This window comes from Triticum aestivum, chromosome 1B (genome assembly GCF_018294505.1).
Source record: "Triticum aestivum cultivar Chinese Spring chromosome 1B, IWGSC CS RefSeq v2.1, whole genome shotgun sequence".
NCBI lineage: Eukaryota > Viridiplantae > Streptophyta > Magnoliopsida > Poales > Poaceae > Triticum > Triticum aestivum.
This window is the reverse complement of record NC_057795.1, coordinates 471,190,473-471,214,210: the sequence shown is the minus strand read 5'-3', so window position 1 is coordinate 471,214,210 and position 23,738 is coordinate 471,190,473. Positions and strand designations below refer to the sequence as shown.

General features: G+C 46.1%; 1 pseudogene; it reads right to left on the bottom strand.

The window, feature by feature from the left end:
* LOC123079001 (cytochrome P450 734A1-like) overlaps positions 1–23,738 on the bottom strand; it is a 117,624-nt pseudogene that overhangs the window by 25,342 nt on the left and 68,544 nt on the right.

Genomic DNA, 23,738 nt, shown 5'->3' with positions numbered 1-23,738 from the left:
CCTCGGATATATCAAGTGATTGACTCCACAGTCGGATGCGAGCTGCTGTCTTTCCTTGACGCCTACTCTGGCTACCACCAGATCAAGCTGGATCCGGCTGACCGCCTGAGGTCCGCCTTCATCACACCATTCGGCACTTTCTTCTACATCACCATGACGTTTGGCTTGAGAAATGCCGGCGCCACCTTCCACCGCTGCATGCAGAACTGCTTGTTGAAGCAACTCGGATGCAATGCCCATTTCTATGTGGACGACATTGTGGTGAAGACAGAGAAGTGTGGTACTCTGATGGAAGACCTCAAGGAGACCTTTGAGAACCTGTGTCATTTTCAAATCAAGCTCAACCCGGAGAAGTGTGTCTTCGGGGTACCAGCCGACCAGCTCCTTGGTTTCCTTGCCTCAGAACGCGACATCGAGTGCAACCCCGTGAAGATCAAGGCCATCGAGCAGATGGAGAGACCCACCAAGCTGCACAGCCAAAAGTTCACCAGGTACCTGGCATCCTCAGCTGCTTCATCAGTCGGCTGGGCGAGAAGGCACTCCCCATGTATCAGCTCATGAAGAAAACCACTTGCTTCAAGTGGAGCGACCAGGCGGACGCCACCTTCCTCTAGCTCAAGCACATGATGTCTATGCCGCCTATCCTGGCGGCTCTGATTGCTAAAGATCTCTTTCTCCTCTACATCGCCGCCACCAACCGAGTCATCAGCATGATGATCATTGTGGAGCGTGCAGAAGACAGCAAGGCACAACCGGTCTAGAGGCCAGTGTACTACCTAAGCGAGGTCTTGTCCGCCTCCAAGCAGAACTACCCCCATTACTAGAAGATGTGCTACGGCGTGTACTTTGCCGCCAAGAAGCTGAAGCAATATTTCCAAGAGCACTCCATCATAGTTGTTTGCACGGCCCCCTGCTACGTCTTGAGCTTGCGTTGGTTTTCCTTAAAGAGGAAAGGGTGATGTAGCAATAGTAGCGTAAGTATTTCCCTCAGTTTTTGAGAACCAAGGTATCAATCCAGTAGGAGGCTCCTCAAAAGTCCCACACACCTACACAAACAAACAAAGAACTCGCAACCAACACAATAAAGGGGTTGTCAATCCCTTTACGACCACTTGCGAAAGTGAGATCTAATAGAGATAGTATGATAGGATAAATATATATTTGGTATTTTAAAATATAGATGCAAAACGTAAAGATGCAAATAAAAGTAGATCAGAAGCAAATATGATAAGAGATAGACCCGGGGGCCATAGGTTTCACTAGAGGCTTCTCTCAAGATAGCATAAGTATTACGGTGGGCGAACAAATTACTGTCAAGCAATTGGTAGAAAAGCGAATAATTATGAGATTATCTAGGCATGATCATGTATATAGGCATCACGTCCACAACAAGTAGACTGACTCCTGCCTGCATGTACTACTATTACTCCACACATCGACCAACTCCTGCCTGCATCTAGAGTCTTAAGTTCATAAAGAACAGAATAACGCATTAAGTGTTGGGGAACATAGCAGAAATTCAAAATTTTCCTACGAGTCACCAAGATCTATCTATGGAGAGACTAGAAACGAGGGGGGGAGGAGTGCATCTACATACCCTTGTAGATCGCTAAGCGGAAGCGTTCAAGAGAACGAGGTTGAAGGAGTCGTACTCGTCGTGATCCAAATCACCGGAGATCCTAGTGCCGAACGGACGGCACCTCCGCGTTCAACACACGTACAGCCCGGTGACGTCTCCCATGCCTTGATCCAGCAAGGAGAGAGGGAGAGGTTGAGGAAGACTCCATCCAGCAGCAGCACAACGGCGTGGTGGTGGTGGAAGAGCGTGGCAATCTTGCAGGGCTTCGCCAAGCACCTGCGGGAGAGGAGGAGGTGTCACGGGAGGGTGGGAGGCGCCAGGGCTTCAGGTGCGGCTTCCCTCCATCCCCTCCACTATATATAGGGGCAAGGGAGAGGGGGGGGGGCGCAGCCTTGGCCCTTCCTCCAAGGAAGGGTGCGGCTAGGGAGGAGTCCATCCTCCCCAAGGCACCTAGGAGGTGCCTTCCCCCTTTAGGACTCTCCCTTTCCCTTATCTCTTTGTGCATGGGCCTCTTGGGGCTGGTGCCCTTGGCCCATATAGGCCAAGGCGCACACCCCTACAGCCCATGTGGCCCCCCGGGGCAGGTGGACCCCTGGTGGACCCCCGGACCCCTTTCGGCACTCCCGGTACAATACCGATAATGCGCGAAACTTTTCCGGTGACCAAAACAAGACTTCCCATATATAAATCTTTACCTCCGGACCATTCCGGAACTCCTCGTGACGTCCGGGATCTCATCCGGGACTCCGAACAACATCCGGTAACCACATACAAACTTCCTTATAACCCTAGCGTCATCGAACCTTAAGTGTGTAGACCCTACGGGTTCGGGAACCATGCAGAAATGACCGAGACGTTCTCCGGTCAATAACCAACAGCAGGATCTGGATAACCATGTTGGCTCCCACATGTTCCACGATGATCTCATCGGATGAACCACGATGTCAAGGACTCAATCGATCCCGTATACAATTCCCTTTGTCTAGCGGTATTGTACTTGCTCGAGATTCGATCGTCGGTATGCCGATACCTTGTTCAATCTCGTTACCGGCAAGTCTCTTTACTCGTTCCGTAACACATCATCCCGTGATCAACCCCTTGGTCACATTGTGCACATTATGATGATGTCCTACCGAGTGGGCCCAGAGATACCTCTCCGTCAACCGGAGTGACAAATCCCAGTCTTGATTCGTGCCAACCCAACAGACACTTTCGGAGATACCTGTAGTGCACCTTTATAGCCACCCAGTTACGTTGTGATGTTTGGTACACCCAAAGCATTCCTACAGTATGCGGAAGTTGCACAATCTCACGGTCTAAGGAAATGATACTTGACATTAGAAAAGCTTTAGCATACGAACTACGATCTTTGTGCTAGGCTTAGGATTGGGTCTTGTCCATCACATCATTCTCCTAATGATGTGATCCCGTTATCAACGACATCCAATGCCCATGGTCAGGAAACCGTAACCATCTATTGATCAATGAGCTAGTCAACTAGAGGCTTACTAGGGACATGGTGTTGTATATGTATCCACACATGTATCTGAGTTTCCTTTCAATACAATTATAGCATGGATAATAAACGATTGTCATGAACAAGGAAATATAATAACTAATTTATTATTGCCTCTAGTGAATATTTCCAACAGTCTCCCACTTGCACTAGAGTCAATAATCTAATTCACATTGCCATGTGATTAACATTGACAGGTCACATCGCCATGCGGCCAACATCCAAAGAGTTTACTAGTGTCTAAACTAGTTCACATCACCATGTGATTAAGTCTCAATGAGTTCTGCGGTTTGATCATGTTTTGCTTGTGAGAGAGGTTTTAGTCAACGGGTCTGCAACATTCAGATCCGTATGTACTTCGCAATTCTCTATGTCATATTGTAAATGTTGCTTCCATGCTCCACTTGAAGCTATTCCAAATGGTTGCTCCACTACATGTATCCGGTTTGCTACTCAGAGTCATTCGGATAGGTGTTAAAGCTTGCATCGACGTAAACCTTTACGCCGAACTCTTTATCACCTCCATAATCAAGAAACATGTCCTTTATTTACTCCAAGGACAATTTTGACTGTCCAATGATCTATTCCTGGATCATTCTTGTACCCCTTGACTGACTCATGGCAAGGCACACTTCTGGTGCGGTACACAGCATAGCATACTATAGAGCCTATGTCTGAAGCATAGGGGACGACCTTCGTCCTTACTCTCTCTTCTGCCGTGGTCGAGCTTTAACTCTTAATTTCATACCTTACAACTCAGGCAAGAACTCCTTCTTTGACTGATCCATCTTGAACACCTTCAAGATCATGTCAAGGTATGTGCTCATTTGAAAGTACTTATTAAGCATTTTTGATCTATCCTTATAGATCTTGGTGCTCAACGTTCAAGTAGCTTAATCCAGGTTTTCCATTGAAAAACACTTGTCAAATAACCCTACATGCTTTCCAGAAATCCTACATCATTTCTGATCAACAATATGTCAACAACATATACTCATCAGAAATTCTATAGTGCTCCCACTCACTTCTTTGGAAATACAAGTTTCTCATAAACTTTGTATAAACCAAAATTCTTTGATCTTCTCATCAAAGCGTACATTCCAACTCCGAGATGCTTACTCCAGTCCTTAGAAGGATTGCTGGAGCTAGCATACCTTTTAGCATCCTTAGGATTGACAAAAACTTTCTGACTGTATCACATACAACCTTTCCTTAGGAAAACTGGTAAGGAAACTCATTTTTGACATCCATCTGCCAGATTTCATAAATGCTGCTAATGCTAACATGATTCCGACGGACTTAAGCATCGCTACGGATGAGAAAATCTCATCGTAGTCAACTCCTTGAACTTGTGAAAAACTCTTCGCCACAAGTCGAGCTTCATAGACGGTGACATTACCGTCCACGTCCGTCTTCTTCTTAAAGATCCATTTATCTTAATGGCTTGCCGATCATTGGGCAAGTCCACCAAAGTCCATGCTTCGTTCTGATACATGGATCCTATCTCGGATTTCATGGTTTCTAACCATTTGTCGGAATTTGGGCTCACCATCGCTTCTCCATAGCTCGTAGGTTCATTGTTGTCTAGCAACATGACCTTCAAGATATGATTACTGTACCACTCTGAAGTAGTATGCATCCTTGTCACCCTATGAGGTACGATAGTGACTTGATCCGAAGCATCATGATCACTTTCATCAGCTTCCACTTCAATTGGTGTAGGTGCCACATGAACAACTTTCTGTGCCCTGCTACACACTAGTTGAAGTGATGGTCCAATAACCTCATCAAGTCTGCACCATCCCCCACTCAATTCTTTCGAGAGAAACTTTTCCTTGAGAAAGGACCCGATTCAAGAAACAATCTCTATTGCTTTTGGATCTGAATTAGGAGGTATACCCAACTGTTTTGGGTGTCCTATGAAGATGCTTTTTATCTGCTTTGGGTTTGAGCTTATCGCGATGAAACTTTTTCACATAAGCGTCGCAGCCCCAAACTTTTAAGAAACGACAACTTAGGTTTCTCCAAACCATAGTTCAAACGGTGTCGTCTCAACGGAATTATGTGGTGCCCTATAAAGTGAGTGCGGTTGTCTCTAATGCCTAACCCATGAACAATAGTGGTAATTCGATAAGAGACATCATGGTACACACCATATCCAATAGGGTGTAACTATGATGTTCGGACACACCATCACACTATGGTGTTCCAGGCGGTATTAATTGTGAAACAATTTCCACAATGTCTTAATAGCGTGCCAAAGCTTGTAACTCAGATACTCATCTCTATGATCATATCATAGACATTTTATCCTCTTGTCACAATGATCTTCAACTTCACTCTGAAATTACTTGAACCATTCAATAATTCAAACTTGTGTTTCATCAAGTAAATATACAACATCTATTCGAATCATCTGTGAAGTAAGAACATAACGATATTCACTATATGCCTCAGCACTCATTGGACTACACACATCAAAATGTGTTACTTCCAACAAGTTGCTATCTTGTTCCATCTTACTGAAAACGAGGCTTTTTAGTCATCTTGCCTATGTGGTACGATTTGCATATCTCAAGTGATTCAAAATCAAGTGAGTCCAAACGATCCATCTGCATGGAGTTTCTTCATGCGTATACACCAATAGACATGGTTCACATGTCTCAAACTTTTTCAGAAAACGAGTGAGTCCAAAGATCCATCAACATGGAGCTTCTTCATGCGTTTTATACCAATATGACTTACATGGCAGTGCCACAAGTAAGTGGTACTATCATTACTATCTTATATCTTTTGGCATGAAAATGTGTATCACTATGATCGAGATTCAATAAACCATTCCTTTAGGTGCAAGACCATTGAAGGTATTGTTCAAATAAATAGAGTAACCATTATTCTCCTTAAATGAATAACCGTATTGCGATAGACATAATCCAATCATGTCTATGCTCAACGCAAACACCAAATGACAATTATTCAGGTTTAATACTAATCTTGATGGTAGAGGGAGCGTGCGATGTTTGATCACATCAAACTTGGAAACACTTCCAACACATATCGTCAGCTCACCTTTAGCTAGTCTCCGTTTATTCCGTAGCTCTTTTATTTCGAGTTACTAACACTTAGTAACCGAACCGGTATCTTAATACCCTAGTGCTACTAGGAGTACTAGTAAAGTACACATTAACATAATGTATATCCAATATACTTCTATCGACCTTGCCAACCTTCTCATCTACCAAGTATCTAGGGTAATTCTGCTCCAGTGGCTGTTCCCCTTATTATAGAAGCACTTAGTCTCGGGTTTAGGTTCAACCTTGGGTTTCTTCACTGGAGCAGCAGCTGATTTGCCGTTTTATGAAATATCCCTTCTTGCCCTTGCCCTTCTTGAAACTAGTGGTTTCACCAACCATCAACAATTGATACTCCTTCTTGATTCCTACTTTCGCGGTGTCAAACATCGTGAATACCTCAAGGATCATCATATCTATCCCTGATATGTTATAGTTCATCACGAAGCTCTAGCAGCTTGGTGGAAATGACTTTGGAGAAACATCACTATCTCATCTGGAAGATCAACTCCCACTCGATTCAAGTGATTGTTGCACTCAGACAATCTGAGCACAAGCTCAACGATTGAGCTTTTCTCCCTTAGTTTGCAGGCTAAGAAAATCATCGGAGGTCTTATACCTCTTGACGTGGGCACGAGCCTGAAATCCCAATTTCAGCCCTCGAAACATCTCATATGTTTCGCGACGTTTTGAAAAAGTCTTTGGTGCCTCATCTCTAAACCGTTTAACTGAACTATCACGTAGTTATCAAAACGTGTATGTCCGATGTTCACAACATCCACAGACGACGATTGGGGTTCAGCACACTAAGCGGTGCATTAAGGACATAAGCTTTCTACTGTCCGCATAATCGCTACTGTCAACTTTCAACTATATTTTCTCTAGGAACATATCTAAACAGTGGAACTAAAGCGCGAGCTTACGACATAATTTGCAAAGATCTTTTGACTATGTTCAGGATAATTAAGTTCATCTAATGAACTCCCACGCAGATAGACATCCCTCTAGTCATCTAAGTGATTACATGATCCGAGTTAACTAGGCCGTGTCCGATCATCACGTGAGACGGACTAGTCATCATCGGTGAACATCTTCATGTTGATCGTATCCACCATATGACTCATGCTCGACCTTTCAGTCTCTTGTGTTCTGAGGCCATGTTTGTACATGCTAGGCTCGTCAAGTTAACCTAAGTGTTTCGCGTGTGTAAATCTGGCTTACACCCGCTGTATGTGAACGTAAGAATCTATCACACCCGATCATCACGTGGTGCTTCGAAACGACGAACTTTCGCAATGGTGCATAGTTAGGGGGAACACTTTCTTGAAATTTTAATGAGGGATCATCTTATCTACTACCGTCGTTCTAAGCAAATAAGATGTGTAAACATGATACACATCACATGCAATCAAATAGTGACATGATATGGCCAATATCATTTTGCTCCTTTTGATCTCCATCTTCGGGGCTCCATGATCATCGTCGTCACCGGCATGACACCATGATCTCCATCATCATGATCTCCATCATAGTGTCTCCATGAAGTTGTCTCGCCAACTTATTACTTATACTACTATGGCTACCGGTTAGCAATAAAGTAAAGTAATTACATGGCATTGTTTCAATGACACGCAGGTCATACAATAAATAAAGACAACTCCTATGGCTCCTGCCGGTTGTCATACTCATCGACATGCAAGTCGTGATTCCTATTACAAGAACATGATCAATCTCATACATCACATATATTCATCACATTCTTCTTGGCCATATCACATCACATAGCATACCCTGCAAAAACAAGTTAGACGTCCTCTAATTGTTGTTTGCATGTTTTACGTGGCTGCTATGGGTTTCTAGCAAGAACGTTTCTTACCTACGCAAAACCATAACGTGATATGTCAATTGCTATTTACCCTTCATAAGGACCCTTTTCATCGAATCCGTTCCGACTAAAGTGGGAGAGACTGGCACCCACTAGCCACCTTATGCACCAAGTGCATGTCAGTCGGTGGAACCTGTCTCACGTAAGAGTACGTGTAAGGTCGGTCCGGGCCGCTTCATCCCACAATACCATCAAAACAAGATTGGACTAGTAACGGTAAGAATATTGAACAAAATCAACGCCCAGAACTACTTTGTGTTCTACTCGTGCAAAGAATCTACGCAATAGACCTAGCTCATGATGCCACTGTTGGGGAACGTAGCAGAAATTCAAAATTTTCCTATGAGTCACCAAGATCTATCTATGGAGAGACTAGCAACGAGGGGAGGAGGAGTGCATCTACATACCCTTGTAGATCGCTAAGCGGAAGCGTTCAAGAGAACGGGATTGAATGAGTCGTACTCGTCGTGATCCAAATCACCGGAGATCCTAGTGTCGAACGGACGACACCTCCGCGTTCAACACACGTACAGCCTGGTGACATCTCCCATGCCTTGATCCAGCAAGGAGAGAGGGAGAGGTTGAGGAATACTCCATCCAGCAGTAGCACAACGGCGTGGTGGTGGTGGAGGAGCGTGGCAATCTTGCAGGGCTTCACCAAGCACCTGCGGGAGAGGAGGAGGTGTCACGGGAGGGAGGGAGGCGCCAGGGCTTCAGGTGCGGCTGCCCTCCCTCCCCTCCACTATATATAGGGGCAAGGGAGAGGGGGGGGGGCGTAGGCTTGGCCCTTCCTCCAAGGAAGGGTGCGGCTAGGGAGGAGTCCATCCTCCCCAAGGCACCTAGGAGGTGCCTTCCCCCTTTAGGACTCTCCCTTTCCCTTATCTCTTGGCACATGGGCCTCTTGTGGCTGGTGCCCTTGGCCCATATAGGCCAAGGCGCACACCCCTACAGCCCATGTGGCCCCCCCGGGGCAGTTGGACCCCTGGTGGACCCTCGAACCCCTTTCAACACTCCCGGTACAATATCGATAATGCGCGAAACTTTTTCGGTGACCAAAACAAGACTTCCCATATATAAATCTTTACCTCCGGACCATTCCGGAACTCCTCGTGACGTCCAGGATCTCATCCGGGACTCCGAACAACATTCGGTAACCACATACAAACTTCCTTTATAACCCTAGCATCATCGAACCTTAAGTGTGTAGACCCTACGGGTTCGGGAACCATGCAGACATGACCGAGACGTTCTCCAGTCAATAACCAACAGTGGGATCTGGATACCCATGTTGGCTCCCACATGTTCCACGATGATCTCATCGGATGAACCACGATGTCAAGGACTCAATCGATCCCGTATACAATTCCCTTTGTCTAGCGGTATTGTACTTGCCCGAGATTCGATCGTCGGTATGCTGATACCTTGTTCAATCTCGTTACCGGCAAGTCTCTTTACTCGTTCTGTAACACATCATCCCGTGATCAACCCCTTGGTCATATTGTGCACATTATGATGATGTCCTACCGAGTGGGCCCAGAGATACCTCTCCGTCAACCGGAGTGACAAATCCCAGTCTCGATTCGTGCCAACCCAACAGACACTTTCGGAGATACATGTAGTGCACCTTTATAGCCACCCAGTTACGTTGTGACGTTTGGTACACCCAAAGCATTCCTACGGTATCTGGGAGTTGCACAATCTCATGGTCTAAGGAAATGATACTTGACATTAGAAAAGCTTTAGCATACGAACTACGATCTTTGTGCTAGGCTTAGGATTGGGTCTTGTCCATCACATCATTCTCCTAATAATGTGATCCCGTTATCAACGACATCCAATGTCCATGGTCAGGAAACCGTAACCATCTATTGATCAACGAGCTAGTCAACTAGAGGCTTACTAGGGACATGGTGTTGTCTATGTATCCACACATGTATCTGAGTTTCCTTTCAATACAATTATAGCATGGATAATAAACGATTATCATGAACAAGGAAATATAATAACTAATTTATTATTGCCTCTAGGGCATATTTCCAACATTAAGCAAGATGACATGATGTAGAGGGATAAACTCAAGCAATATGATATAGACCCCATCTTTTTATCCTCGATGGCAACAATACAATACGTGCCTTGCAACCCTTTCTGTCACTGGGTAAGGACACCGCAAGATTGAACCCAAAGCTAAGCACTTCTCCCATGGCAAGAAAGATCAATCTAGTAGGCCAAACCAAACTGAATATTCGAAGAGACTTGCAAAGATAACTCAATCATACATAAAAGAATTCAGAGAAGATTCAAATATTATTCATAGATAAACTTGATCATAAACCCACAATTCATCGGATCTCGACAAACACACCGCAAAAAGAGATTACATCAAATAGATCTCCACAAGAGAGGGGGAGAGCATTGTATTGATATCCAAAAAGAGAGAAGTATCCATCTAGCTAATAACTATGGACCCGAAGGTCTGTGGTAAACTACTCACAACTCATCGCAGCGGCAATGGTGTTAATGTAGCAGCCCTCCATGGTCGATTCCCCCTCCAGCGGAGCGCCGGCGAAGGCTCCAAGATGGGATCTCGCGGATACAGAAGGATACGGCGGTGGAAATTGTGTTTCGGGTGCTCCCTGGATGTTTTCGGGGTACGTAGGCTTATATAGGAGGAAGAAGTACGTCAGTGGCAGCCCGAGGGGCCCACGAGACAGGGGGCGCGCCCTATAGGGGGGGCGCGCCCTACCCTCTCGTGGCCGCCTCGGTTGCTTCTTGACTTGCACTCCAAGTCCTCTAGATCACGTTCACTCCAAAAATCACGCTCCCGAAGGTTTCATTCCGTTTGGACTCCGTTTGATATTCCTTTTCTTCGAAATACTGAAATAGGCAAAAAAACAGCAATACGGCTGGGCCTCCGGTTAGTAGGTTAGTCCCAAAAATGATATAGATGTGTAAAATAAAGCCCATAAACATCCAAAACAGGTAATATAATAGCATGGAACAATCAAAAATTATAGATACGTTGGAGACGTATCAAGCATCTCCAAGCTTAATTCCTGCTCGTCCTCGAGTAGGTAAATGATAAAAACAGAATTTTTGATGTGGAATGCTACCTAGCATAATTCTCAATGTAATTTCTATTTATTGTGGCATGAATGTTCAGATCCAAGTGATTCAAAATAAAAGTTCATATTGACAAAAGAAATAGCAATACTTCAAGCATACTAATAAAAGCAATCATGTCTTCTCAAAATAACATGGCTAAAGAAAGTTCATCCCTACAAAATCATATAGTTAGGCTATGCTTCATTTTTGTCACACAAAGATGTTCCCAACTTCTATACCCCCGATGACGAGCCAACCAATTGTTTCGTACTTAAATAATCTCAAACTCTTTCAACCTTCACGCAATACATGAGCGTGAGCCATGGACATAGCACTATGTGTGGAATAGAATAATGATTGGGGATTGTGTGGAGAAGACAAAAAAGGAGAAAGTCTCACATTAACGAGGATAATCAACGGGCCATGGGAATGCCCATCAATTGATGTCAACATGAGGAGTAGGGATTGCCATGCAACGGATGCACTAGAGCTATAAATGAATGAAAGCTCAACAAAAGAAAACTAGTGGGTGTGCATCCAACTTGCTTGCTCAGGAAGACCTAGGGCATTTGAGGAAGCCCATCGTAGGAATATACAAGCCAAGTTCTATAATGAAAAATTCCCACTAGTATATGAAAGTGACAACATATGAGACTCTCTACATGAAGAACAAAGTGCTACTTTGAAGCACAAGTGTGGAAAAAGAGATAGTAGCATTGCCCCTTTATTTATTTTCTTTTCTTTTCTTTTTCTTTTTCTTTGGCCTTTATTTTGGCCTTTTTTGGGAAATGCTCTAATAATGATGATCATCACACTTTTATTGATTACAACACATGAATTACAACTCGAAACTAGAACGAGATATGACTCTATATGAATGCCTCCGGCGGTGTACCGGGATGGTGCAATGGATCAAGAGTGACATGTATAAAAAACTATCCATGGTGGCTTTGCCACAAATACGATTTCAACTACATGATCATGCAATGGCAATATGACAAAAGTAATGTATGTCATGATGATGATGAACGGAACTGTGGAAAGTTGCATGGCAATATATCTCGGAATGGCTATGGAAATGCCATAAATAGGTAGGTATGGTGGCTGTTTTGAGGAAGATATAAGGAGGTTTATGTGTGATAGAGCATATCATATCATGGGGTTTGGATGCACCGGCGAAGTTTGCACCAACTCTCAAGGTGAGAAAGGGCAATGCACGGTACCGAAGAGGCTAGCAATGATGGAAAGGTAAAAGTGCGTATAATCCATGGACTCAACATTAGTCATAAGAACTCATATACTTATTATAAATATTTAGAAGTCATCAAAAACCAAGCACTATGCGCATGCTCCTAGGGGGATAGATTGGTAGGAAAAGACCATCGCTCGTCCCCGACCGCCACTCATAAGGATGCACAAGCCAGGTACACTTCATGCTTCAAATTTGTTACACAACTTTAACCATACGTGCATGCTACGGGACTTGCTAACTTCAACACAAGCATTCTTTAAATTCATAATCACCCAACTAGCATGACTTTAATATCACTACCTCCCTATATCAAAACTATTATCAAGTATCAAGTTGATCATAGCATCCAATTCACTTCTTATGATAGTTTTTATTATACCCAACTTTGATGCTCATCATTCTAGGACCAATTTATAACCATAGCAAATACCATGCTGTTCTAAAAGACTCTCAAAATAATATAAGTGAAGTATGAGAGATCAACAATTTCTTCAAAATTAATCCACCGCCGTGCTCTAAAAGATATAAGTGAAGCACTAGAGCAAAAACTATCTAGCTCAAAAGATATAAGTGAAGCACATAGCATATTCTAATAAATTTCAGTCAAATAGGCTTCTCCCAAAAGGTGTGTTACAGCAAGGATGATTGTGGTAAACTAAAAAGCAAAGACTAATATAATACACGATGCTCCAAGCAAAACACATATCATGTGGCGAATAAAAATATAGCTCCAAATAAAGTTTTTTTTGAGGGAATTGATAGTAGGAGAGAACTCCTACTGTTTTTTCATATATCTATATAAATGGGGTGTTTACATAGACATACAAGGTTACAAACTCAAGGGCAGCCACCCACTGGCCTCAGCACCAGAGGGGGGCGAGGAAATTTGACACCTACTCAACTCTGTGCACTTAGGACCTTGTTTACAAGAGAGGAAAACTATAACAAACAGACCTAACCCGCTTATACAGGTCAAAGTGCGGCCCAGTAAGTGAGGAAGGCCGCCCTACGGGCAGATATGATCCTATGTTGCAGCAGCCCAAAATCTTCTTTGAAACGTGCACGCCAAGACCCAAAAGTGGGATTGATCCCTCTAAAGTGCTTGTTGTTTCTTTCTTTCCACAAACTCCAGGCCACCGTCAAGAAAACTTCCATAAAGAAAGGGTTAGGCCAGGTAGTTAGTGCATTTTGTAAAGCATTCAGCCTGTCAACGAAGCCCGGCCACTGGACATGCAGAGTGTCCCAACATCTCTTGCTGAACTGACACGTAAATACCATGTGATCCACAGTTTCTTCAATGGTTTGCCCGCACAGGAGACAATTGAAGTCATTACCGATGTTGTAGTGCCTTCTACGGAGCATGTTATGTGTGTTGAGCCTGTCATGGAACAGCAGCCAACCAAAGACTTTGATCTTCATAGTACAACTGGATTTCCAGAGGTGCCGAAAAGCAGGGTGTGTGTCTGCATCATGGAAATAGTTGTTGTAGTAATCCTTAGGCCGGAATTCAGCTGCACCCCAGATGTAGTGCCAAACATCAGTGAGGGATGTGGAAGGGGAAAGCCTGGCTAATTCATCCTGAATATCTCGAATCTCTTGAAGATCTTGAGGGGAAACAGGTAGTTGAAAGGTTTCATGCAGAGCTGTGGAGGCCCAGAAGTCAGCGACAATCATATCTTCATGTGTGGCAAAAGAGAAGGCTCGAGGATGCGATGTTTCTAGTACATCATGGGACCAGAGGTCTTTCCAGAGCAGCACAGTCGAGCCATCCACAGGTTGTACCTTCGAGATCCCTCTATAGATTGGTGTGAGCTTGAGGATGTCTCTCCACCAGAAGGAGCCTACTGGATCCGCAGCATGTGGCACTTGATCAGTATAGTGAGCATCCTAGGTCATGTTAACCCAAGGTACATCCCGTTTGTTATAAAATTTGTGCAGAAACTTCAGAAGAAGGGCCTCATTATGAATTTTGATATTAATCACCCCGAGTCCACCCTTGTTTTTGGGTCGACACACTAAATCACAAGCTGCCATGGAATTGCACTTGTCTCCTTGTTCGGTTTTCTTCGTCCAAAGACAACGATGTCTAATTCTATCAAGGATCTCAATAAGTTTCGGCGGGAACTTGAGGGTGCACATGGCAAATATCAGAAGAGAGGTGGCAGATGCATTAAGCCATGCGAGCCTGCCCCAGTATGACATTAAGGCGATGGTGGAGGAGAGACGACGCTCCAATCTGCAGACCAAGGGCATGAATTCCTGGATAGATGGTTGAGAAGTGCCAAGGGGGAGCCCTAGGTAAGTGAACAGCATCGATCCAACCGTACAACCAAAAATGCTGGCTAACATTGCAGTGGCATTAGTGTCAAGACTAATGGGAATAAGGGTAGACTTATGAAAATTGATCTTGAGGCCGATGGAAGCGGCATAATCAGAAAGGATCTGTTTAACCCTGGTAGCTTGAATAGCGCAGGCCGGCAGAACAAGGAGGGTATCGTCCGCATATTGGATAACCGGATAGTCAGTTTGCCCATTGCAAGGAAAAGGTAAGAGCAAATCCCCTTGTCTGAATGCTGCATTGACTACGGCTTGAAGAAGCTCGGCAGCAAGGACGAAAATGAGAGGGGACAGGGGATCCCCTTGCCGCACCCCACATAGGCATTGAAATTGTCGGCCGGGAACACCGTTGAGAAGCACTGACGATTGATCAGAGGAAAAGAGACATTGTATCCAAGATATCCATCGATCAGGGAACCCCATATGCTGCATGATGTTTATCATTGGTTCGTTGCTATAGTATCAAACACCTTGAGCTCCAAGTAAAGTTACCAATGAACGAAGACGAAAGAGGGGATGCCTTCCGGGGCATCCCCAAGCTTAGGCTTTTGGCTATTCTTGAATATCTTGGGGTGCCTTGGGCATCCCCAAGCTTAGGCTTTTGCCACTCCTCATTCCATAGTCCATCAAAGCTTTACCCAAAACTTGAAAACTTCACAACACAAAACTCAACAGGAAATCTTATAAGCTTCATTAGTGAAAGAAACCAAAACCACCACATAAGGTACTGTAATTAACTCATTTTTTATTTATATTGGTGTTAAACCTACTGTATTCCAAGTTCTCTATGGTTCATACCCTTACATACTAGCCACAGATGCATCAAAATAAGCAAACAACACACGAAAAACAGAATCTGTCAAAAACAGAACAGTCTGTAGCAATCTATAACAAACACAAACTTCTGCAACTCTAAAAATCGTACCAAAATAGGACGTACTGTAAAATTTGTTTATTGATCAGCACCAGAAAGAATCAATGCAAAATCACGTTTATGTGATTTATTGAATTTTTTCTCGTGGGCGCAAAGTTTCTGTTTTTCAGCAGAATCAAATCAACTATCATCATAGGTTATCCTATAGGTTCTACTTGGCACAAAAACTAATTAAAAGGTAAAAACACATCTAAACTGAAAGTAGATGCAAAATTTATTGAATAACAGCAAGGAAAAATATTGGTTTTTCTCCCAACAAGCGCTTTTCTTTAAAGCCTTTTTAGCTAGGCATTGAGATTTCAACGATGCTCACATGAAAGACAAGAATTGAAGCATAAAGAGAGCATCATGAAACACGTGACAAACACATCTAAGTCTAACATGCTTCCTATGCATAGGAATTTTATAGAAAAACAAATTAGCAAGGCAAGCAAGATCTAGCATATGCAAGGGAAAAGAAAGAAACAATAGCAATCTCAACCTAACGAGAGGTAATTTAGTAACATGAAAATTTCTACAACCATATTTTCCTCTAACATAATAATTACATGAGGGATCATAAGAAAATTCAACAAAATAGCTATCACATAAAATATTTTAAACACGATCCACATGCATGCAAAGTTGACACTCTTCCAAAATAGTGGGATTATCATTAACTAAAGTCATGACCTCTCCGAACCCACTTTTATCAAAAATATCATAAGATTGAACATACTCCAAATATGTGGGATCTAAAGTTGACACACTTCCAAATCCACTTTCAATATTATTGCAAACACTATTATCAATCTCATATTCATCATGGGGCTTAAATAAATTTTCAAGGTTATAAGAAGAATCACCCCAATCATGATCATTGAAACAAGTAGTAGGCATAGCAAAACTAGCATCCCCAAGCTTAGGGTTTTGCATATTATTAGCACAATTGACATCAAGAGAATTTATAGGAAAATCATTGCAATCATGCTTTTTATTCAAGGAGTTATCGTGAATCTCTTCATAAATTTCATCATCATAATTTTCAGATTCACAAATTTTTAGCAAAGCTTCATAAAGATAATCTAGTGCACAAAACTCACTAGCAATTGGTTCATCATAATTGGATCTCTTAAAAAGATTAGCAAGAGGATGAGGATCCATAGATTTTAGGTTCTCTGTTTAGAAATAAATAAGCAACTATTCAAACCAAACAAGCAAACGAGCCAAGTAAGACATCAAAGCAAAAAGACAAACAGAAGAAGGGCGAATAAAATGGCAAGGGTGAAGTGGGGGAGAGGAAAACGAGAGGCACATGGCAAATAATGTAAATGCGAGGGAGATGAGTTTGTGATGGGTACTTGGTATGTCTTGACTTGAGCGGAGACCTCCCCGGCAACACCGCCAGAAATCCTTCTTGCTACATCTTGAGCTTGCGTTGGTTTTCCTTGAAGAGGAAAGGGTGATGCATCAATAGTAGCGTAAGTATTTCCCTCAGTTTTTGAGAACCAATATATCAATCCAGTAGGAGGCTCCTCAAAAGTCCCACACACCTACACAAACAAACAAAGAACTCGCAACCAACGCAATAAAGGGTTGTCAATCCCTTCACGGCCACTTGCGAAAGTGAGATCTAATAGAGATAGTATGATAAGATAAATATATTTTTGGTATTTTATAATATCGATGCAAAACGTAAAGATGCAAATAAAAGTAGATTGGAAGCAAATATGATAAGAGATAGACCCGGGGGCCATAGGTTTCACTAGAGGCTTCTCTCAAGATAGCATAAGTATTATGGTGGGTGAACAAATTACTGTCGAGCAATTGATAGAAAAGTGAATAATTATGAGATTATCTAGGCATGATCATGTATATAGGCATCACATTCGCAACAAGTAGACCGACTCCTGCATGCATCTACTACTATTAGTCCACACATTGACCGACTCCTGCCTGCATCTAGAGTATTAAGTTCATAAAGAACAGAGTAACGCATTAAGCAAGATGACATGATGTAGAGGGATAAACTCAAGCAATATGATATAAACCCCATCTTTTTATCCTCGATGGCAACAATACAATACGTGCCTTGCAACCCTTTCTGTCACTGGGTAAGGACACTGCAAGATTGAACCCAAAGCTAAGCACTTCTCCCATGGCAAGAAAGATCAATCTAGTAGGCCAAACCAAACTGAATATTCGAAGAGACTTGCAAAGATAACTCAATCATACATAAAAGAATTCATAGAAGATTCAAATATTATTCATAGATAAACTTGATCATAAACCCACAATTCATCGGATCTCGACAAACACACCGCAAAAAGAGATTACATCGAATATATCTCCACAAGAGAGGGGGAGAACACTGTATTGAGATCCAAAAAGAGAGAAGAAGCCATCTAGCTAATAACTATGGACCCGAAGGTCTATGGTAAACTACTCACAACTCATCGGAGGGGCTATGGTGTTGATGTAGAAGCCCTCCATGGTCGATTCCCCCTCCGGCGGAGCGCCGGCGAAGGCTCCAAGATGGGATCTCGCGGATACAGAAGGTTACGGCGGTGGAAATTGTGTTTCAGGTGCTCCATGGATGTTTTCGGGGTACGTAGGCTTATGTAGGAGGAAGAAGTATGTCGGTGGCCGCTCGAGGGGCCCATGAGATAGGGGGGCGCGCCCTATAGGGGGGGGCGCCCTATCCTCTCGTGGCCGTCTCGGCTGCTTCTTGACTTGCACCCCAAGTCCTCTAGATCACGTTCGTTCCAAAAATAATGCTCCTGAAGGTTTCATTCTGTTTGGACTCCGTTTGATATTCCTTTTCTTCGGAATACTGAAATAGGCAAAAAAACAACAATATGGGTTGAGCCTCCGGTTAGTAGGTTAGTCCCAAAAATGATATAAATGTGTAAAATAAAGCCCATAAACATCCAAAACAGGTAATATAATAGCATGGAACAATCAAAAAATTTAGATACATTGGAGACGTATCATACCCCCTTGCTGAGATCATGTGCAACAAAGATGCTTCAGGCCGGGTGGCCAACTGGGCCATCAAGCTCGCTCCCTACACCATCCTCTACCAGTCCTGCACCACCATCAAGTCCCAAGCACTGGCCGACTTCCTCGCCGATTGGGCCGAGTCCCAGTACCTGCCGCCAGCGCCGGATTCTACGCATTGGCGGATGCACTTTGATGGCTCAAAGATGCGCACCGGCTTGGGAGCCGGCATCGTCGTCACCTCTCCCAAAGGCGACAAGCTGAAGTACACACTGCAAATCCACTTCACCGCCTCCAACAATGTAGTCGAGTACGAGGCACTCGTCTTTGGGCTCCGACTTGCCAAAGAAATCGGCATCCGCCGCATCTTCTGCTACGGCGACTCGGACTTGGTGGTCCAGCAGTCGTTCGGCGACTAGGACACCAACATGGCAAGCTACCATTTCCTCGTCCACCAGATGAGCGGGAACTTTGATGGGTGCGAGTTCCTTCACATACCACGAGCCGACAATGACGCAGCGGACACCCTCGCCTGCATTGGCTCCAACTGGCAGGCCATACCAGCCGGCCTCTCCCTCGAGTTCCTGTGCTAGCCGTCTATCAAGCCCTCGCCGGAGTCTGACTCCATCTTCGTGTCGGCTGACCCCGGAGCAGCCGGATCTGGCTTGGGGACTTCCGTAGCCGGCCTGTGGACTTCGGCAGTTGGCCCAGGGACTTCACCAGGCAGCCCGAGGGCTGCGGCACCAGTACCCGACCCGAAAGCTCCATCAAGTAGCCTGGGGCTGCTGTGGTCGGCCCAGAGACTTCATCGGCACCATCAGGAGTGGTCGGCTCCATCCCGCCGCCTCCCAACCCGACCTCCCTCGTGTCAGTCAATGTATTCACAGTGGTGGCGACCCCATCCTGGGCGCAACCCATTCGCGACTATGTGGTGAGAAGCGTGCTACCAGCCGACCAAGTATTAGCCCGACAAATCCAGCACCGAGCAGTCGGCTACACCATCATCAATAGAGAGCTCGCCAGGCGGAGCGTAACTGGTGTTTATCAGCATCGCATGGAGCCGGAGAAGGGCATCAGATCCTCAGGGACATCCATCAGGGCAAATGTGGCCACCACGCCGCCTCCAGGTCCCTCGTAGCCAAAGCCTTCCGCCATGGTTTCTTCTGGCCGACTGCTTTGGACGACGCCAAGGAGTTGGTCAAGAAATGCAAAGGGTGCCAGAAGTTCAGCACCAAGCAACACCAGTCGGCCACTGCCCTCAAGACCATCCCCGTCACCTGGTCGTTCGCCATATGGGGTTTGGACATGGTAGGCCCTTTCAAGACAGCACGTGGCGGCATGACTCACTTGCTGGTCGTCGTGGATAAATTCACCAAGTGGATAGAGGCCCAGCCAATCAAGAAGCTGAACAGTCCGACTGCCATCACGTTCATCGCCGACATCACCGTCCGATACGGCGTCCCCCATAGTATCATCACCGACAATGGCACCAACTTCGCCAAAGGCGCCTTGGCCTGCTTCTACGCAAACCAGGGTATCCGACTGGACCTAGCGTCCGTTGCCCATCCGCAGTCAAACGGCCAGGTAGAGCGAGCAAACGGCCTCATCCTGTCCGGCATCAAGCCCCTCCTGATCGAGCCACTGGAGCGCTCGGGCGGCTGCTGGATTTATGAGTTGCCGGCCGTCCTCTGTAGTCTTCGGACCATGCCCAATAGATCAATCGGCTTCACGTTGTTCTTCCTCGTGTACGGTGCCGAGGCTGTCATCCCCATGGATGTCGAGTTCGACTCGCCTCGGGTCACCATGTACACGAAGGCGAAAGCAAAAGAGGCGCGAGAAGACGGCGTCGACCTACTGGAAGAGGCCCGGCTGCTAGCATGCAGCTGGTCCGCCATCTACCAGCAGAGCCTGCACTGCTACCACAACAAGAAGGTCAAGTCGCGTTCATTCTGCGAAGGCGACCTTGTGCTCTGCCTGATCCAGCGATCAGCCAGCCAGCACAAGCTCGCAACACCTTGGGAAGGCCCCTTCATCATCAGCAAGGCCCTGGGCAACGACTCATACTACCTCATCGACGCCCAAAAGCCTAGGGCACGCAAGCGGTGCACAGCCAGCGAAGAAACGGAGCGACCATGGAATGCAAATCTGCTTTGCCTGTTTTACAGTTGATTCGAGCGTATGTATCACACCAACTTTTGTATTAAGTTAAAGACCTCAGGTCCCCTGAGATGCACTCGGGGCTACCTTTTCATCTATAAGATAAGCTTATGCTATGTTTTGAGTTTTTTCCCGCCCCGTCCGGGTTCCGGTCAGCCGGCCCAGGGGTCGCTGCCTTGGCCTAAGTTCACACCAGCCGGAGCCGACTAGTAGTGTGCCGACGCATAAGCCCTCTCTTTGTTCCAAGTCACAACTCGCAGCGCGACTGTCCGACTGACAAGAGCCAAAGGTCAGAAACGTTGTCCACATGAAAACCGACTAGGGAAAATGCCAACTAAGGCCAACCCGGCCCATCGCCCGGCTGCTCAGCAGTCCGCAGGCTGGCTTCTAGCTCGATTAGCTACGCTCTATGCAGCTGAAGTAACTTGCCCGTTCTAAAAACGACCAAGTCCCTGACCCAGCCATAGACCATAGAGCGGCTGTCCGGCTGGCAGGGAGGCGGCCAAAGGAACGCGGCAAAGGAAAAGCCAAAGAGAGAAAAGTGAATTGAAGCCAAAACCCGACAACACATGCAATAATGTGCGGATTTAAACTTTATACATTGCAAAAGGCCCAAGGCCAGCATTCATCAAGTTCAAAGATACACCCCCAGTGGGTGGAATTGTGCATAACTGACATTGTTTTTCAAGCATAAAGACAGAAAAAACTTGAAAGAAGATAAACAGGACGTCTAGGCAGAAGACCCCTTGGGCTGAGCGGACTAGTTGGCGGCAGGCGTAGCTCCGGTTGGTGGGGCTTCCGGCTGCTGGGGCTCGGCTTGGCTGTCGGTGGCGGCTCACGTAGTCTCCGGAAGGTCACTAGTCGGCGCTGGGTCAGGCTGAGTCCGGCTGGTCGCTCCCCTTGTCGGTGTCAAAACCGGCGGATCTCGGGTAGGGGGTCCCGGTCTGTGCGTCTAGGCTGATGGTAACAGGAAGCAAGGGACACAATGTTTACCCAGGTTCGGGCCCTCTCGGTGAAGGTAAAACCCTACTTCCTGCTTGATTAATATTGAAGATATGAGTAGTACAAGAGTAGATCTACCACGAGATCGTACAGGCTAAACCCTAAGAGCTAGCCTATGATGGTATGATTGTAATTGTGATCGTCCTTCTAAGGACCATCCTCTCCGGTTTATATAGACACCGGAGAGGGCTAGGGTTTACATGGAGTCGGTTACAAGGAAGGAAACACAATATCTGGATCGCCAAGCTTGCCTTCCACGCAAAGGAGAGTCCCATCCGGACACGGGACGGACTCTTGAGTCTTGCATCTTCACGCTTCAATAGTCCGGACGATGTATATAGTCCGGCAGTTCGGATACCCCCTAATCCAGGACTCCCTCACCCCCATCTAGAGCAACGTAGCTGTCGTCCTCTCCCTCGATGTCCTCATCGACTTCGTCATTGGAGGCGTTCTCCTCCACCGAGTCATACCCCTCCGACGGGTCCAGACTGAACCAAGGGGGAATGATGGCGCTGTCACCTGCCCACTCCAGGAAGAAGACATCAACGTTGGCATAGTCGGCGAGGGCGGACACCCGAATGGCAATGTTCTCACTCTCCGGCACCAGCTCCAGCAGCGCCTCTTGGCGGAAGGTCGCCAGCCGCGACATGCGCACGCCAGGATACCAGGCCTTGACGAACTCCGGCGCCTTGGCTGCACTAGCTCGTGCGGCAGAGATCTTCCAGGCGTCAAGCGTTGGACCGCCACCTCCAGCCAATCGGCCGTCTGACTGGAAGTCCGTGGAATCGGACTACCCGGCCACAAGGCCTCCAAGAACTAAGACACGGCGTGCTGAAGCCGGCGGAGCAGGTGGCATGTCGGCTCAAGGCGCATCCTGATGGCCACGAGGTGCTCACCCATGGTCCGAGGTCGGTCCTGAGGAATCTCCTTGCCCTCACGCTGGCTCTCCTCGCGCTGAGCCTCAATGGCCATGCAAACGGCGATGGAGTGGCCCGAGAGGAACTCTGCACACAAGAAGACAAGGGCATTAGAAGATGGCCTCCGGCAGCAGCCGACGGCATGAAGTCGGAACAGAAGGAAAATGGGCATATCGTCGATCATGTCCTCTATCACGGAGTAGACGCCATCTAGCTAGGAGCTTCTCCCTCTCGGTCCACTCCGCGCGCTCAATCTCGAACTTGGCCCTGAGCTCTGGCTAGTCCGCCTCCAGCTTCTTGACCCGCTCCATGTGCCGCACGGCCTGGTCCGCCAGGTCCTTCTCCAGTTGGTCACGCGTGGAGGCCACCTGGTCACGCTCCTGACTCATGACCCGGAGTTGACCTTCGAGATCCGCCACACGCTTTATATAGACACCAGAGAGGGCTAGGGTTTACATGGAGTCGGTCACAAGGAAGGAAACACAATATCCAGATCGCCAAGCTTGCCTTCCACGCAAAGGAGAGTCCCATCTGGGCTCGGGACAGAGTCTTGAGTCTCGCATCTTCACGCTTCAATAGTCCGGACGATGTATATAGTCCGATAGTCTGGATACCCCCTAATCCAGGACTCCCTCAGTAGCCCCTGAACTAGGCTTCAATGATGATGAGTCCGCGCGCAGTCTTGTCTTCGGCATTGCAAGGCGGGTTCCTTCTCCAAATACTCCAAAGTAATTATCGAACACGTAGACCGTGTCCAGATCCACAAAATGATTTTCACATTTCATTGTAGGGAACATGGCGTAAATCTAATCTGCTGGCAATCTTCGTGCGCCGTGCCCTTGCATCGTGGCCTAGTCCAACACGAACTGGCGTTTCTCTCCCCACCTCGACTCGCGCTGCGAAGCGGTTTTATTGGCACGTCCTGCCAAAGCATAGATCGTGTTCCTCTTATTACGGGATTTTCCATCAATATGGGCATGCATGACCCCACGACGACCGTTGGT